Source organism: Lathamus discolor, chromosome 6, assembly GCF_037157495.1.
Source record: "Lathamus discolor isolate bLatDis1 chromosome 6, bLatDis1.hap1, whole genome shotgun sequence".
NCBI classification, from domain to species: domain Eukaryota; kingdom Metazoa; phylum Chordata; class Aves; order Psittaciformes; family Psittacidae; genus Lathamus; species Lathamus discolor.
The window spans coordinates 61,335,792-61,348,192 of NC_088889.1; the positions used below are offsets into that span (position 1 = coordinate 61,335,792).

The 12,401-nt window shown below is 42.9% G+C and overlaps 1 long non-coding RNA gene across 1 annotated transcript; it reads left to right on the forward strand.

Annotated features, from left to right (window-relative positions):
- Nucleotides 1-1,211: 1,211 nt before the first annotated feature.
- On the forward strand, nucleotides 1,212-7,244 carry LOC136016247 (uncharacterized). Its single transcript, XR_010613546.1, has 3 exons — nucleotides 1,212-1,437; nucleotides 2,784-2,949; nucleotides 4,487-7,244. It is a non-coding gene; the product is annotated as an uncharacterized LOC136016247 (long non-coding RNA).
- The last annotated feature ends 5,157 nt before the right edge of the window (nucleotides 7,245-12,401 follow it).

Genomic DNA, 12,401 nt, shown 5'->3' on the forward strand with positions numbered 1-12,401 from the left:
GTAAAGAGAGCGTGTGCGCCACCTTGGGCATGTGCTTGGTGACGGCACAGGGCTACTACAGTTACTTGGGATGATTAGGAAGGGATGATTTGCAGAAGCAGTTGGAGATGGCCTGTTTAAAAGAATTGCAAAGAGAGAGAACATGTTTATTGCACAAAGAATTGTGCAATAAACTGCTACATTCAGAAGTTGATTGTGGGTACAGACCTGAAGGATTGGGATGGGGTTATCTGGGGAGATTGTGATGAGAGTAGTTCTGAAGAAGTGGAGGAGCTGGAGGAATGTGCGAGCTCTTATAAAACCACAAAGGCAGATTGGTCCACAAAGCAGCAATCCCTGAACCATGGTCCATATGGCTCCTTCGATGGGACCTCAGCTCAGGGAATTGCACAATGCTTTTATACAAGCTGGCTGACATGGAAATAAAGAGTATTTGTGGAGAGTCTCTCTGATGGGAGGAGATCAAATGTTCTTAACTGATGACAAAGCAAGTGGGTTTTGGGGTCCAGGAGTGTGTTTAAGCAATGGACTAGCAGGCAATCTGTTGATAACCTCTCAAGTGGCTTACTGGACTAGGGTCATAGAGCTGAGGGAAAGAGGAGAGCCTGTCACTGTTCTAGTGGAAGGACTATCTGGAGGGCTTACAGACATTAGATACACTAGACATTAGGCAGAAGCTCTTCCCTGTGAGCATGGTGAGGCCCTGGCACAGGCTGCCCAGAGAAGCTGTGGCTGCCCCATCCCTGGCAGTGTTCAAGGCCAGGCTGGACAGGGCTTGGAGCAACCTGGTCTGGTGGAAGTTTCTCTTCTGAGCCGATTTGCTTCCAGCTCTGTGGCTGCAGCAGCCAGCCTGAGGGAAAGCTCGGTTGTTCCCTGAGGGGTAACTCCATACCCTCCACAGACGGCGGCGATGGCTGGGCCGGATGGTGTCAGACCGAGTGAAAGCCGCTCCCTATCTGTAGCTTCGCCTGGGCACAACCCCCTTTCCCGTTACCGGGTCTCCCGCAGCCGGCTATCCCGGGTGCTCCTCCGAAGCCCGGGGCTGCTGGCGAGGTGGCCCCTGGGCCCTTCACCGTCGCGGAGACCTCCGGAGGCCCCAACCCCTCCCAGCCACCCCTCTGGGCCAGCTTCGGGTGGTGCTGCCCGGCGGGGCGGTGCCGGGGGCGGGTCTGGGCCAGGGCAGGGCGGGGCAAGGGCTCGCTGTGGCGGCCGAAGACGTTCCGTCCATGCCCCAGGGCCCTGCAAGACTTTCGGGTCGAGGAGCTGGCGGGTGCGGGCGGCCGGGGGCCTCGCCATGGGGCGGTGGCCGGATAGGGGGGCCTTGCGGGCCGGCGCTGGGCGGTGGCTCGGGGCGGGGCTGAGGGCAGGCTTTGGTGGTCAGCGGCTCTATGGCCTCCCCCTTTCTGTGCGGAGGTGCGGCGCTACGGCAGCACGGAGGTGAGTAGCGGCAGGGAGGCGGCCCCGCAGCCCCGCCTCTCTCTCTTTGTTTTTTAAATGCCTGTGGAGCTCTGTGCAATGAAATCCTCCTGGGCACGTGTGCGGAGAATGACGGGAACCGTTGTGGCGTTGGAATGCCTTGGGAAGCTGTGCTTGTGGCTGTTAATAACAGGCGGAGTTAGGCTGTCTAGTTCGTCTGTGTGCCTGTTTAATGGCAGTGCAAATTGCTCTGCCTTTGCGGTAGCACAAAGTTTGTACCTCAGCAAGGGGAATCTTTTCTGAGGTTATTTGGTGTCCAGGGGGGAGCTGTGTAACTTATGACACCATTACGTGAGCTGTCTTGGAATAAAACCAAGTTATGGCTTTGCCTTCTCACCTCTGCTGCAGGCTTTGCATCCTTGTGGGACCAAAGACCAGACATCTGTCACTCCCACAAACAACAGTTGTCATTTGGTGTTTCTCATTCATCCTACCTGCAAATTCCTGTAAGAATGGATCCTTGATAGGTTCTGGACTATCTTTCGCTATTATTATCTCTGTAATAATGTAGTTTTGCCCACCTATCAAGTTGTGTCCTTCCACAGACATGTTTCCATCTTGAGGGATTTGTGATCACAAGTGTAGGATTTGTGAATGTGGAACTTTTTCTTTGGTCCATCAAAACCTGGAACCAATAATGAAAACTGTGTTTTTTGTGTGGGGTTTTTTTGTTTGTTTGTTGTTTTTTTTTTGTGTTTTTTTTTTTCCTGGTGACCAATATGTTATTCAGAGGTAGAAAAGTAATGAAACTGAACTGAAAAGGCACAGTTGGGGCATTCCTCTCCTTTTCTAGCTTTAGGTTTTTCTCAGGACTGTAATGTAACAACCCCTGGGCTCAGCAGGTACTTGTGCTTGTGAAGGGGTTCAGCCTGTAAAGGAGGGTTGGGAATGATAATGAATGCCATTAGCCCTCCCTCCAGTGCTGTCAGTCTTGCCCTACAAAGAGAGAAAAGGAGGAATAGAAACAGATGCTTTCTTTCACATGGGGAAGTTCCAAACTGCTCAAAGCTGTGAGATGCTGATGAGGTTTTTGTAGGAAACCTCTTTGCCAGGAGTGACTTGTCTGTTTCAATGGACAGGCAAAGCTCAACACTGCATTAAATCAGCTTGTATTCTTATGCTCAAGTCTCAGAAAGTACATCAAGAAGCTCAAGCTCCTTCTGGAGCATTGGGCTACCTTTCAAGGTCTGGTCCCTAATGTTTCCTTTATTGCTTTGTTGAAGAAGGATATGCCAAGGATTCAAGTCCTGAGCTGGAGCACCTCTGTATACTAATAAAGATGGTAACATATTCGTGTGCTTTTGCAGGTGTTGTAGTACTTGTGACAAAGTCAGAAAAGCCTACAGGTGGCAAGGTTTGGCCCCCAAGAGCCCAGAGGGCGGAGAGCAGTGCAAGAGGGAAGGGTTCAGCCAGAAAATGCAAGACTAGAAGAATGAGGGCTGCCAAGTGTCTGGTTTCCTAGAGGTCAACAGGGTAAGAGATGGGGTTTGCTGTGAACGTGCTGCATGATGGTGATGGCTGTGAAAAGGCACATTTGGGCATTCCTCTCCTTTTCCAGCTTTGTGTTTTTCACAAGACAGTAATGTAACAACCCCTGAGCTCAGCAGGTACTTGTGCTTGTGAAGGGGTTCAGCCTGTAAAGGAGAGTCAGGAAAAGCAGTGGGAAGGGGCTAATTCTGTTTGGCTGTGTGGGCTGCTGGGAAGCATGCTGGCTGGAGAAGCTGAGCTTTTGCTACTGTCTAGCTAGCAAGTCTTTTTGCTGAGGTTCCTGGAGGAGGAGAGGCAGCTTCTTTGAGGTTAGATTCTCCCACCTGCCCTATTAGTCTTAAAACAGAGGCTACCAGTGGATGGTGGTTGCTGTAGATAACAGTAGCAGTCATCTCCTGCTTTAGCTGTGGTGGTTGGCAGCAAGTTCCCAGCATGCGAGAGAGTCCTTAGTGGTAGATTCCTTAGGAGAAAAAGAATTATCCTATCACTTCCTTCTAACGTATTTCTTCTATTGAGGGGAAGCTGCAGCTTCTCATTCACCCTTTAGATTATCTTTGGACCATTCAGTTGCTGAGGAGCCATCATCACTGTTTTTAGGGAAGAGCTTGCCCATCATGCTTTCCTGAAAGCTGTATCATCAGATTCCTTCAGTTCCCTAGGAAAGAAACTGATGCTGATGACAACATTCAGGACATTCTCCGTCCTAAAGACGCGGTCTGAAGGACCGTAATGATTTCTGTGAGTGAAGCAGTTCTGTATGTAGTCCAAGTTTTGTGGTTTTCTTACACCCTACATGGTCAACTGGAGGAACAAAGTTATCTTTGAAGATGCTATTTTTCTGATTACCATTTGTTTTCCTCCTCCTTTGTGGTGATGATTGTGGAAGGAAAAAAACCTAAGGAAGCTGCTTTTTGAGATGAGGTTTTGGAAAAGGAGCGGCTGCTACTCGGAGCAGACAAGCTTTGCTGAGAAATGTGTGCAGCTTTGCTAGCTCTCTAAGAGTACAAATTCACTGGTCAGTTGTACATCTTTATTAGTGTTCTGGCTATGTACTTAAGGGAGGGTTTATTCCCTTATTACAGAGATGTGTTTGATAGCCAGAACCTACTTGAAGGCATCCTTGGACAAAATGGATGATCCCCTAGCAGCCTCTCTTATTTTAATACTTTTTAAAGTTTTGAATGCTGAGTGTCAAAAGGATGTATAGTTTGGCTAGATAGGGAGTCAGCAATGTATGCTGTTGAGGTTAAATGTTCCTCTTCCTCTTCCCCCTCTCCCCTCCTCCGTTTCCTGAAAAACTTAACACAATTATTTGCTGTGCCCATAGATTTCCTCTGGGAGGAGCTGTTGCTTTAGGCTGGGATTTGAGCCTGAAAAATTTCCTGAAAGCTAAAAGGAGAGCCATCGCAGGTCATTCATTCTGCTGTGGTAGGGAAGGTCACCAGATGGAAATTTTAGGTCCTTTGGCATCTTCTCACTGGCAACCAAGAGCAAGTAACACTAATTCTTTTTTTTTCTGCAGGTACTGCAGCCTCTTTTCTCTGTTCCTTTACTTGAGCTCTACTGGTTGTGGGGCTGCTGCTATTGCTCAAGCCTCCTACAGATAACACTTCCTCATCTGAGCTCTCCTGCCTATCAACATTCTTGAAAAAAAACCAGCATGGGACTCAATCTTCATCAGTCAAGGACACCACTTCAGTGTGGAGGAGATGCAGATCTTCTGGCTGATCATGATCACCTGCCCTGTACTCATTCCACAGAAGGTGTTTGTGTGAGCTTATTCTAAATTCTGTCCCAAAGCAGTGTGTGCCAAGAAATGAACTGTTTTCATCCCCAAACTGGATTACTGAAGGCTGAGATTCTTATTTCATCCTCAACATTGTTAAGGACTTTTTTTTTTTACCTGGTAAGCTCCTTTCAGCATTTGTTTGTCTTGGTGCTGGAAGATGTGAGGTCTTACCCATTTATGTGCAGGTGGACAGACTGTTCTCAAGTTACATCAAGTTTTTTTTTTGAGAACACAAATGCGAGATTTCCATTTGTCACTGGACTGTCAGAGCTCAAGTTGTACCAGTTGCTGGGAATGCCTAGGCTTTGTCAAGCAGCCGTCTGGAGGCCCTTCATACCTTCCATACCTTCTCCAAACCAAAAAGCATGCTGTTGTAAAAGCACCACCAAGAACGTAGCATGTGACAAAGGGGGTTGAAATTGCTGTGTGAAGGATTTGGAGGCTCATCTCTGAGGAGGTATAAGTCTGTGACAGTTATTGGTTAGTCACGCAGTGTTGAATATATGTGAAGAGCCTTCCAAAACAACAAAACAGGATGTTACTTCACCTTCTTTGAGATACGTTGTCCAAACCTGTCCAGCACTTCTGGGTAACTTTGGTTGCTCCTAAAATGACCTTTCTGTAACCTTATGACTGAAAAAGAATCTAAAGATAACCAGCATTGTGATACAGCAGGCTCCTTTAGAGCTCACTTAACTTCTCTGGACATCGCTCCCACTGTATTTTTCCTTATGGTGATTAATTTCTGCATTTTTGTTTCTCTGTTAGCCTCTAAACGATTGCTTGTCCATAGATCAGTTCTTTGGCTAGCTAGGGAGTCAGCAGTGTATGCTGTTGAGGGTAGGTGTGCCTGTATCTTTCTTCCCCAACCCCAATTGTTTCCTACAGAGCTGTTTCTGTTATTTGCTGTGCCCATAAATTTCCTCTGGGAGGAGCTGTTGAGTTAGGCTCGGATTTGAGCCAAAAAGTTTCCGGAAAGCTGAAAGGAGAACCATCGCAGGTCATTCATTCATTATGGTGGGCGAGATCACCAGATGCAAAAGGTTGAGAATCTTTGTCTTAATCCATTTTAATGTATTAGTGTACTTAATATATTCATGATTACAAAGTGTGTTGGTAGTTGCAAGAGATACTGGAGGAATCACAACTTCAGAGGGATCTGCTGAAATAAAAGAATCATGAACATACAACGGCACTGGAAAAGGTATGGTCACCTTATCCCAAGGCAGCACTTGTGGGAGAGGGAGCTGTGATATAGCAAGACCACCACAGATGCTGTTTCTGGCACTAGAAGACAGGGACAATATTGTTCTCCTCCTTGGAGCCACCCAGGCTCTTTGGTGTAGTTCAGATGTGTAATCAGCCATGTGCTGACTGGGAACTCTGAACTGGCTTCTTGGCTCAGTGAAGCTGTATCTGTGGGATTCTGGAGTGTTTTTGTCAAGGAGACACTTTCAGTTTATTCAAGCCTAGAGAGCAGGACAAAACTGCACATGTGTGTCTACTGTCTTGTACTGCTAAGAGTGGGAATGACATCTTGAAATTGTTGAAATTTTATTTGAAGATATGCACGTGGCTTTGAATTGCTTATGGTAAGGTTGTATGGAGCAGCTGAGGGCACTTACTGCACATAAATTTTTATTGGCATTTGTACAACCCTATGTCATAGTCTGCTTTGAAGAATTAAACTTATGTAGGTACAGATGTGAGCAAAAGCCCTAGGAAACTCACCACAAAGTCATTTACATTTTAAAGTTAATCTGCTTCAGCAAATGCTTGTAGCTTTTCCAGAACTGCTTCTCCCAAATGCAAAAGTGACTTCAATTTGCTTTCATGAAGGTTCACAGAAGGAAAATTCAAACTTCCATGCATGATAATTTATAGAAAGTGAACTTGGATTTCACAGAGGTGGATATTTTCCCTTGAAATCCTTCATAATAAAAACTATATTCATTCTGGCAAATAACAGAATTGATATGATTGGATTAATTGCCAATACAGCACAAGGAACAGTGATAAATGATTGCAATGAACTCTTTTTAGGTTAAAAAACCCCAAAACTAGTAGACTACAGATGTAGTAATGTATTGCATGGATGGAGTTAATAGGCAAAAGAGGTAGCTGCTTGATAAATAATTCAGAATACAGTGGCTTTCAGAAAAATACGACTTTAAGAAAATGAAAAATGAAAGAAAAAATATGGAAAGAAAGGAATATATGGCTTTAAGAAAAATACCATTATGAATGGAACGTGTGAGGAAAAAAAATATTAATCATTTTAGTCAATATAGTCAAAAAGTCTGTTCTCTATGCATTTCTGCCAAAGGATTTAGTATACAGTGCCTCATACATGTGTATGTGTGTAATTGTGCTTTTGGATAAACATCATATACTTAGTGAAAAATATAGAGTTTTGTGGAATTCATACAAAGTGATCCATATGAATCTACAAGGTCCTGTCTCAGAAATAAAAGGACTAGCAGAATTTAAATTTTGTGATGCTCCCAGTCTGATTTATTCCTCTGACTGAGTGGCCTACAAAAAGAAGGGTTCCCAATGTGATATCTATTTAGAAACAATTTTGACAGTGTAAACAGTGCCATTTTTATCAGTTCTTAGTTGTTGCAGAGTGTAATCCAAAGCTAAGTACAAAATGCATATTTATTTTTTATCTGTGGTTGCTTTAATGCTTAATTCCAATACTTTGATGAGATTATATTGGCTGACTATGATGAGATTATATTGGCTGACTGTGCACAGGATTCTGAAGTTCACAGAGCCAGGTAGAAAGAGGTCAACCATTTACTACAAAGCAAGTATATTGAGCCAAGTATCTCTGAAAAACAAGATCCTTACTCATGCTTACTATCTATGTAAAAGAGAATAATTGTTTACCACAAATTAAAAACAATTTTGTCCCTCTTGAAATCAATAGGAATTCTTTCAACAAAAGAATTTCACTGCTCTTTAACCAAGGGGTGGCAGGAAAGAGGCGTGCAGAAGAGGTGACTAGAAAGTCACAAAAGAACGGGGACAACTATGAGTCACTGACAGCCCCTGTTGTCTGACAGAATGATACTGGCAGACCTGTATCTACATGTGTGCAGTAGATGATCACAGAGATAATTTTCCCATCAAATTCATGAAGAACAGAATTTCACGGTTTGTTTCTACTGGCTGTCAGCAGAAAATAATTTCTACCTGCCAGATTCTATAGTTTAATCTGTATTTGAACTAGTTTAAGAGTTTACTTTTTTAGTAGAAATGCAAATGAAAGAAACGGTGAGAGTAAGGTGAGTTCATATTCTCTTTACAGTACAGACTGACTTTTTAAGCTTTTAGTGGTGGAAAAAAAAGGTCATTTGCAATTACAGCTTAGATAAAAGAATATGTTACCTTGCATCAGGGTAAGATTTAGCTAAAAAGTAAGAAGCTTGTATCTGCTGCAATGTTATCTGAATGGTTATGACAGATAAGTGGATTTAGTGCCTTGCTTGTGAAATTTCATATTTTGAATGTAGAAGATATTTGCTCAATGCAAATTGGTACCTGGGAAGACAGATGAATTGTTACAAGCAAAGAGGGGTGTGAAATAAAGCCAAAACCATTGGATCTGGAAAAATTTGGAACTAGATACATGCTTGATTTTGTAGTTTATTGTGAGGAAAGCTTGTTTCCCCACATGGGAAACTAATTTTGTGAAGTGGAATGACAGCCTCAGCCCCTGCTGCTGACTAGACCTGGGCTTGCAGGTGTGGGGCAAAGCTGTCAGCTTCAAATCCTATAAAAAGGCTTGATCATATGCTGTGACAGGCAGCAAAAGCCATTTGGGAAAGAAAAATGCTGTTCAACCCATATGCAGCTCATGTTGCTCCCATATAGGGCTATGGGTGTTCTAGAAAATAATGTTAATTATTAATATCATCAGCAAAGTTAATATATCTTGAAATATTTTATGCAGATACGGTATGGGTTTGGGTCACATTAAACAGTATTTCAGTATTAGCTGATGCTGCTTTTGTACATGCATACATATCTGCTTAAATACACTCTGGGGACATGGGACAAGGCAGGCAGGTTTTTTTAAACAAAAGGAGAGCTTTACAGCTCTTAGTTTTATTCCACCTGGTGCTGGATTTGAAGAAGCTATTTATTAGCGATGACATTATAAACTGTCTCTTTTGATTTAATGAGACAGGCCTAGATTATTAATTTATTAAAAAAGTATTTGTTGAGGCTCATGCTTGTCTCTGCCATTAATTTATTAAACCAAAGTTAATTGTTTGTCGCTGAGAAAACCGGTGATGCACAAATGAGAATGGCAGGCTCTGTATCAGCTGGGTGCTTGATAAAATCATCACAGCAAAACCACTTTTACAGCCTACAGCTCTTTTAGAAGTGATGACATCAATAAAAAAATGGCTCTTACTTGTAGGGAGTTGATTACTCCTGATGCAGTGGTTAAGTCCTGAAGTAGGTCTTAGGAGCAATGGGCATGGGGAGGCTTTAACAGCAGTGCAGCCTGGCACTTTGGAAATAAAGCCATCTGCAGGATGGTGATATATGGAATACCTTACAGACAGGTTGGTTTGTTTTTTTCAAGTTCTTATACACACCCCCTTTGATTACAGTGATAATATATAGTATAACACAGCCCAGGGATGGGGGAGAAACATTCTTAAGTGTAAAGAGTTTACCTCTATTCCATATTGGTTTTTCCTCTTTCTCTAAAAAAAAAAAATAATTGTTGATTTACATAAGCATGACTCTTGGACCACCTTAAGCAAACCTGGCATATTTAAGTGCCTGAATTAAGGAGACTTTCACCCTTTCTTTCCCTCCAGTGTGCTGACCACACCACACAGCTTGGTGTCATCAGCAAGCTTGCTGAGGGTGCTCTCCATCCCACTGTCCATGTTGCTGACAAAGATGTTGAACAGCTCTGGTTCCAACACCGACCCCTGGACATTGAGCCACTGATCATAACTCTTTGAGTGTGACCATCCAGCCAATTCCATATCCACCAAGTGGTCCATCTGTCAAATCCATGCCTCTCCAGCCAGAGGCAAGGAAGTTGTGTTGGACAGTGTCAAATGCCTTGCACAAGTCCAGGTAGATGGATGTCAGGGGACATCTCTGTCTAGCTGAGGACAGTGCCTCTGAGAGCCACAGAAATCAGCTGATTTCTAGCCCACATGCAGCTGCCTTTAGGTCTAAAATGACTGATTTGAACATTCATGGATAAGGTGCTTGGTATTATCAGAAGCAACAGATCAGAGACACCAGTGGTGAAGATGATGAATTGGAGAATGAAATTAGTATGTCGAACATTAAAGTTATACTTCTTTTTAATATAAATTAGGAGAGTTTTGGTCAGCCTAGATAAAAATATTTTTCTGCCCTAGAGGTTCGTGCTATTTGGTCGTCTCCTGAAGATGACTGTGTAAGCAGCAAGAGTTAAATATTTAGGCACGTATGACACATCAGTTCTCCTGAGACGTTCTATTTCTAATACTGAAAATACCTTGTTTTTAATGTGTATAAGGTGGCTTGTACTAAGATTTTCCTATCTTGAAAACCCGGCTTAGTGGAAGGTGTTCCTGCCCATGACAGGGGATTGGAAGTGGATGAGTTTTAAGGTCCCTTCCAACCCAAACCATTCTGTGATTCTATGAGGCTTAGCTTCAGTTACACAAAACAATGTTTGACAGATATGACTGAGGCTTCGTCTTCTGTCATGCAGCAAAGCCTTAGCCCTAGCTGACCCCTCCTTCCTTCTCCCTACAGTGCTCTACTTTAAGTAACAAAATTCTCTCTCCCCCTTGTTTCTTTCTCTTTCCTCTTCTGCTTACCTTTCCTCTGTCCATTTTCACGTTTCTTTTGAAATGACGAAATGATAAGAGTTTGCTTCTACCAGTGGGCAGAGTGCATCTGTGGTACAGCAGTTCTGTTACAAGCAGATCTTTTCATAGACCCTGGTCTGCTGTATGTGAGGTTGAACAACTGAGTTTGTGCAGTAGGTCGTCAGTTCTTCCAAAGGAACAGTCGGCTTTCCTGCAGTTTGGCCTTTGCATTGATAAAGCAGCATACAGACTGTGGGATCACCCAAACAGGAAATACTTGGTAAAATCTCAAATATCAACAGCTGTTTAAATAAGGAGTAGCAGTTACTGTAAGAAAGGCTATGGAAGGCTGTGTAAACACAATGGGATAGGTGTAGTCCTAAGAAATGAGACACAAAAAATATTTCCTCTCTTTGCCTCTCAGTGAAGATCTTTATTTTCTCAGATCTCAAGGATGTCAGAAGAGGTCTCTTGATGCAGTCTTGTGATCATGCTGCTGCACTCGTGAACTCACAAGGCAGCACCAGTCTCTGCTGTACTTTGTCTTGCACAGTAGTGCCTGAGCCTTGGTGCTTAGCTCATGAACAAAGATTTGCAGGTTTAAATAAAATTGACTCAGCTTTCAAAGTAGCACGATTATTATTGTATTATTAAGTAGCAGGTTATTATTGGATTAGGCCATGACACCATTTTTCAGAGTCTTTAATAAAAGTGCCAATCACTGTGCTTTGCAAACTAGTTGGAAAAGTACTGCTGATGAGGGCAAATGGACACTAAAGAATTCCACAGTGAGATGTTTCTGATTCAAACACATCTCAGATTTTGACTAGCTAAAGTGAACTTTGTTCGCAATCTGTTAAACTGGTTTGGTCTGATACTTCCTCAGTTTGTGGCCTGTTGTTATTTTTCATCTCTCACAATCATTGGAGTGACTCCAAAGAGACTTTGACTTACATGTTCTGGAAAGTGGTGGTGATAATTCAATCAGTTTTTTTGTCTTTCAGCTACAGAAGCAGAGAAACCTGATTAACAATGTTTCCTCCATTCACAAGTGACCAACACCAAAAAACCTCAAGGTTAACTCTCCTATCGTAACAGAATATGTGTCGAACACTCTGTATCACGTCTTCATTCCTGCACATGTGGATCCTTTAAAGAAGAGTTATACCAGTTTCCCCAGAACAGCAGAAATTTCTGGGAGATTTATTTGGAAAAATACGTATTGGAAAAAGTAATATTATTTAAAGAAATTGTGGACTGACTGAATTAATGAACCCTTTTTCTCTTTCTCTAAGATGTCCCCTACAAATCCTAATGTACTTAAGAGCTGTGTGAGAAACAAAAATCTCCCATAAATTTTGTCAGTCTCCTGAAAAGGTATATAGCTTTTTCTGTGTAGTCCTACATAGAGGCAGTTCTACTGACTAGAAACAGAAGAGTCCATAAATGATAACACAATTAGTAACATGTTTGAGCAAGGCTGCAGCATACCACAGTTCCCAGCATCTCCTCTGACATATCATTTCCCTGTATGCTAGAGATCATCTCTACCAGACTGGGTGGGGTTGGAGAGTGATGGAAGCACTGACATCCCACTTGGCATTATGCGGGATAATCACTGTATGTTAATGATTCACATTCTGCACATTTTCAGCTCTAAAATTTTTGTGAGAAGCCGTTCTTGAATCTTTTTCAGTATTAGAATTAAGCCTGGTGGCAGAAAGAAATACTGAGAAAAAAACAAAGCCTGACTAGAGTCTTGGTGGTGAAGATTAGGTAGCATGCGACCTTTGAGTTTTATCTGG